Source organism: Elephantulus edwardii, unplaced genomic scaffold (assembly GCF_000299155.1).
Source record: "Elephantulus edwardii isolate Elephantulus edwardi_28Jun2011 unplaced genomic scaffold, EleEdw1.0 scaffold00092, whole genome shotgun sequence".
NCBI lineage: Eukaryota > Metazoa > Chordata > Mammalia > Macroscelidea > Macroscelididae > Elephantulus > Elephantulus edwardii.
The window spans coordinates 8402429-8408090 of record NW_006399842.1 but is presented as its reverse complement, the minus strand read 5'-3'; positions in this window follow the sequence as shown (position 1 = coordinate 8408090).

Below are 5662 nucleotides of genomic sequence, written 5' to 3'. Positions count from 1 at the left end.
AAAAATAAATAAATCAAATAAAATTAAAAAAAAAACAGAATAAGAAAAGAAGGAATAAAAAAATGAATTGTAAGGGGAAAAAAATAAAGGAGGCCACTGAAGAAGGCATGCCAATAAAGTACTACTATCTTTGGTACAATGTTGGCAAAGACTATGGAATAACTACGGAATAGACTATGGAATAACACCATAACTTCCAGAAAAATAAACAAATCAATCTGGGGAGAAATACAGCTAGAATGTTCCTTTGATGGAAGAGGGGTGATACATCTTAAAATATTGTTTCATTATCTTTTCAGAAGGGGTCAGTCCCTGTAGAAGGACATCATGCTTGGTAAAGCAGTGGGTCAGTGAAAAGGATGATATTAATAAGATGTATGTACACAGCACCTGTGGCAAGGGGGTTCAAATAGAAAAAGAACATGAGGATGGCACAAGATCTGCTAGTGTTTGTTCTCAAGCCCAGAGTCACTCCAAGTCAGAAGAAATCTGATGACACTTAACAACAACAACAATGTGGGGTAAACCTCACTAAATGTGAAATGCTGAACCTATAAAAGTGACTCTGGAGAGAGTGGAAAATACACAGAGAGGGTAAAGAATTACTCCATAGTACACACAATTCATGACACAATAAAAATCAAAGGAGAAAAACCACTATGGAAGGCAGCCTGCCACTTTCTCGAAAAAACTGGAGACAGAAGTACCACTGGATCCAGCATTTTCCCTACTGGGAATACATCCTAAAGAAACCAGAGCCTCAACTCACAGATGTATGAACAGCCATGTTTATTGCTCTGCTATTCACAATATCAGAGACAGAAGCAGCACAAGTGCCCATCAGCAAACAAATGGACTGAAAAACTATGGTACATTCACACAATGCAATATTAGGTAGCACTGAAAAACAATAACTTTAAAACACTACACAATGTGGGTGAGCATGGAATACATTATGTTGTTGTTGTTGTTATGTGCCGTCGAGTCTCTTGAGACTCATAGCAACCCTATGTACAACAGCCCTAAATCACATTATACTGAGTGAAATATTTCGGTCACAAAAGAACAAATACTAATAAACACCACAGTTCTACAATAAGACTGACATGGAGGGTTTAGGGAAGAATAAGAAAGAGCACTGCACAGGAACAAATGAGGAGAAGAACTGTCCGAAAGGAATGTGTGATTAGGCAGCATATATACCACGACAAGGTAGAAACACGAGATGCATTGCAAGACTAGGGGAAGAGTGAGGGAGGAAAATGTACAACAATGAATGAATGAAAACCCAACCTCTCTGTAAACATTTGTCAAAATAGTAGTAGTTAGAAAAATTACAAACCAACAAAAGCCCAAAATAGGAGATAATCATGAAATGGATACTTCCTCAAAGCCTCAAAGGGGGTAGGGAAGCCTCAAAAGGAGTTACTATATTTGATCTTCTAGCTTCTAAAATGATGAGAGAGCAGATTTCTGCTTTTATAAACCACTAATTTGTGGTACTTTCTCATATCATCCCTAAAAGACTAATATAGCATAAGAGTTCCCATAAGAGAAGCTCTTCCTTTTTGCCTCTTAAAGACCTTACAGGTTTTTTCTAATAACTTCACTAACCAAGAAGTTCTGGTGGTTTATTGGTTTTGCCCAAGTAAATTATTTCAGTCAAGAAAATCCTATGGAGAAGTTCTACTCTGCCTCATAGGGCCATCAGCAATCAGGATTGATTCAGAATTGAAACACAAACACAACCCTCACTATTGTAATATCCCCCTTACACACACACACACACACACACACACACACACAGTATTAGTGATGGATGGTAGTACTAAATTCTGGCTCCACCTCACTGGTCCGATGTCATATGTATGTCCACGGTCCCAGAATTCAGGCAGAAGGGGCAGAAGGCGAAGTATGGAAAAGTCTAGGCCTGCAGGGATTCTGTGGAAGCATCTTTGCACAGATGGGAAGAATAAGGCCCAGAAGGAGGGAGATATTCTTTTCCCAAGGTCATTAATATTTACAGCAAGCAGTCTCTGCACCAGGCTTTTCATGGATCATTTGCTTTCATTCCTATAACAACCCAACAAGTCGGGCATTATCATTAATCCCGTTTCACAGAGGAGGAATCTGGGCTTAAAGAGGGCATGTAACTCATCCAAGGCAGAGGTGCCGTATGAGGACAAGATCATTGTCCACCTCTGTCCCCGTTCCAAAACCATTAAACAATCAGTGCAATTCCCCAGAAAAGCCAGCCATGATGCTTCTGCATTGGTCCATAGACATAGGTGTCTGTCTTTAAACATTTTGGTCAACTAAATGTTGATTAAATCCTGCTCTCGTTTGCATGCACTGGAGGGGTGCTAGGTACTGAAAGGAATCCTGCAGTGAATGCTTCTGTAAAATAAAGACTAGTTTAGGAAAATAACCTGTCAATTCCTGATTTATCTCTTTGCTGAATTGAGCTTTTCACAAACCAGGTTCTTTTGAAGCAAAGCACACCAGCCCTGCTCTGAGCAGATGGGCCCCCCCCCCCCCACTGTTCTGGACAGGATATGAAGCTTCCAGGGCCTGCCAAGCCCACAGATACCTCCTTGATTGAAAGGCAGTTGCAGGTGCCTTGTTGGGGACCAAAAGGCTCCAGACTTCTGGGCAAAGCTGATGGGGCCAAACCCCCAAAGGCTGGCAGACCCACACTTAGTTCGTGAGTGGTGATCCATTGTGGTGTGGATAGTGACATGGCTTGGCATGAGACTCTGCCCATCAGGACAGTCAGTACTGGGCAGTGACAAAGTCTTTCATGGGAGGTTTGGCAATGAGACAGAAGAAGATCATTAACTGAGAACATGTCTTAAAACCCAATGGAGAAAAGCCAGGAGCAGCATTTGTGGGGCAATAGAAACCAAAGGCAAGCACAGGTTAGTAGAAAGGAGAAGTTGCTTCCAGATGGAGACAAAAAGAAACACACCTACATACAGAGTAAGAGTGAAGGGCAGCGAGAGAGAGATGCTCATGACTGGGTTACCCAATAAGCAAGATACCCACAGGGTCTTTCTCACCAAACAGTGAGCCATTTCCCCAACACATCAAAGATGACATAAAACCCTTGTAAAATTGCTCATTACAAGTTAACTAGAAAACACCATTAAATCCTTGCACAAGATAAGCCAGTGTACATTGTGTGTATAGGTTCATTTGCCCCTGGACATGCCAATCCATGAATTTAGCAGAGCTTCTTGACAATGAAGTGAACCAATTCTTACAAATCCTGAGCCTTTGGTGCTTTGTCCCTGAGCTGGAGAGCGCTTCCTGACAATCTCTGATCCATGTATTTGCAAATAATAAAGACAACACAAAGTTCTGATATGAAGAAAGGACTTCAGTCCCACAGCAACGCATGCACCCTGGCTCAAATGTGTGATCCTGGGGCAATTACATGAGCTCACTCTTCCAGCTGCAGTTTCATCACCAAAAAGGTGGCAATGAGGGGTACTGACCAGGAATGATTTTGTGAGGGTTAAAAGTGTAAATGTTTATTAAGAGCTGATGACAGAGCCGGACCCATCACAGAACAGCTACAGTATCCTGACTATAACTAACAACAAGCTCCCATCAACTGAACTAAATATCCTATTCTTTGGAACTTGAACAAGTCAAATTAAACCATTCATCATTACTCATTCATTGATTCATTCACTCACTCCATAGAGCCATTCATCCAATCATTACTTATTTGTGTCTGCTCTGTGCCAGGCTATGTTCTAAACATTAAAAACACAAGAGTTAACAAAACAGACAAACTATATCTTCATGGAGGTTGGTCCATGGGGAAATAGACAAGAAATATACAGCTATGTACAATGGGTCCATCAGTGGTAATCACTATGAAGAAAGAAAAAGGAGGGTGAAGAATAATCGAATGTGGTTTCTGTGTGTGATGTGCTAATTTATGAGGGAAGGTGTGGGATGTCTCTAGTGATGGTACATGAAAAAAGACACAGAGGAAGCAGAGAAATAAATCCTGCCGCTCTCTTGGGGATGAACTCTCCATGAGACAGAACAGTAACGCAAAGGTCAGGTGGGGGTTCTCTCAAAACAAACCCCTGGAGAAAATGTTAAAATATTAGAAGGCAACAAGGACTTTGGCATTCTTGGTTTGGGAGCATCCTGTACACAAAGCACTCACACCTGTAACTGGTTGGTTCTTCCTCACAGTCGTGCGAAACTGCCCAACCTGGAGTCATCTCAGTTTGTATGAGTGTGACAACTAACCCTTGAAACGAGCTTCCTCAATCTTATATTGTACTATAAATAGTTCTATATTTTGTTTTTATATAACTTTATGCAAAATACTATAGATAAAATATGTACTGGACATATTTTAGACTGATGCTTCTTTGTAGTAAGGTCATTCTTTGTATGTTAGGGTGTTTAAGCATCAGGATTAGCCTCCATTGATAAGATATCAATCATATTCATTCATGCCCCAAAAAGTAAATAATTTCTATTAAAAAATAGTCACGTCCATTCAGTCATGACAGAAAAAAAAAGTCTTCAAATACTTCCAGGGACTGGAAACAAAGTTGTTCCTCGTTGCCTCTGAAGAATGTAAAGGCCAATTAAAGATTTCAAAATTAATAAGAAGACAATTTTGAATTCCGAATAATATTCCGTGAATGTTGCAAAGACCCCTGCCCTTTCCACAGCATGTAAAGTTTTCAGAAATCACGTTGTGTATTAATCTGGTGGGATCGTGTGCTACTTGTTGGGCTGCCAACAGAAAGGGCAGGGGAACCCCTGGGAACGGGGCAGACAAAGATGGAGAGGCTCCTTCCACGAAGACCTGCAGCCTCAGAAACCAGAGGAAGGCTCACTACGGACTGGGATTGACTCTAATGCACTGGGGATTGGACATATCAGATAGGTCCTTCAGAAAAAACTCAAACTCATTGGCACTGAGTCATTTCTCAATCATAGTGATGCCCCATGGGGTTTCCAAGGCTGTACTAATGGCAAGACACTGTCTGTGTTTATGCCTCAGTCACTGACAGATTCAAACCACCAGAGACAAAGCCATGTAGTTATCAGTGCAACCATGCTTTATGAACTGGGTCAGCAGGGCTCCCCGTGTGGGCCCTTGACTGGCATACATGGATAGATACTACTAAATACTAAGGACTGGAGTTGTGTAATAGCAACTAACAACACTAACAACAGTTGATCTGAAGGTTGCTAGTTCAGACACACTCAGAGGTACCAAGTGTGGTATTCTGCCTCTCTAAAGATTCTAGCCAATAAATTGGGGCAGGACAGTTCTATTCCCTACCACAATAGATGACTATTACTCAGAATCAACTTGATGGCTACATTTATCTTCTCTTTGTTATTGTGCATGTAATTTAGTGTATTAGAGATAGCGTGGAAAAATATAGCGTGAAGATGACAACTAGAAGTAATACCCATTTTGATAATCACTGGTTCTACTCCAGTCAAGTCAAGGAAGGAAGACGCCCATCCCCATACCCTCATGCCAATGACAGGTGCCGAGGAAATGAAGTAGCTGAGACTTCTTAAACTATACTGTATTGAAACAGATGAGAAAAAGAACAGCTTAAAAGCAATATATGATAGGGTATTATGGTTATCACAAGAGTCCAGAGTG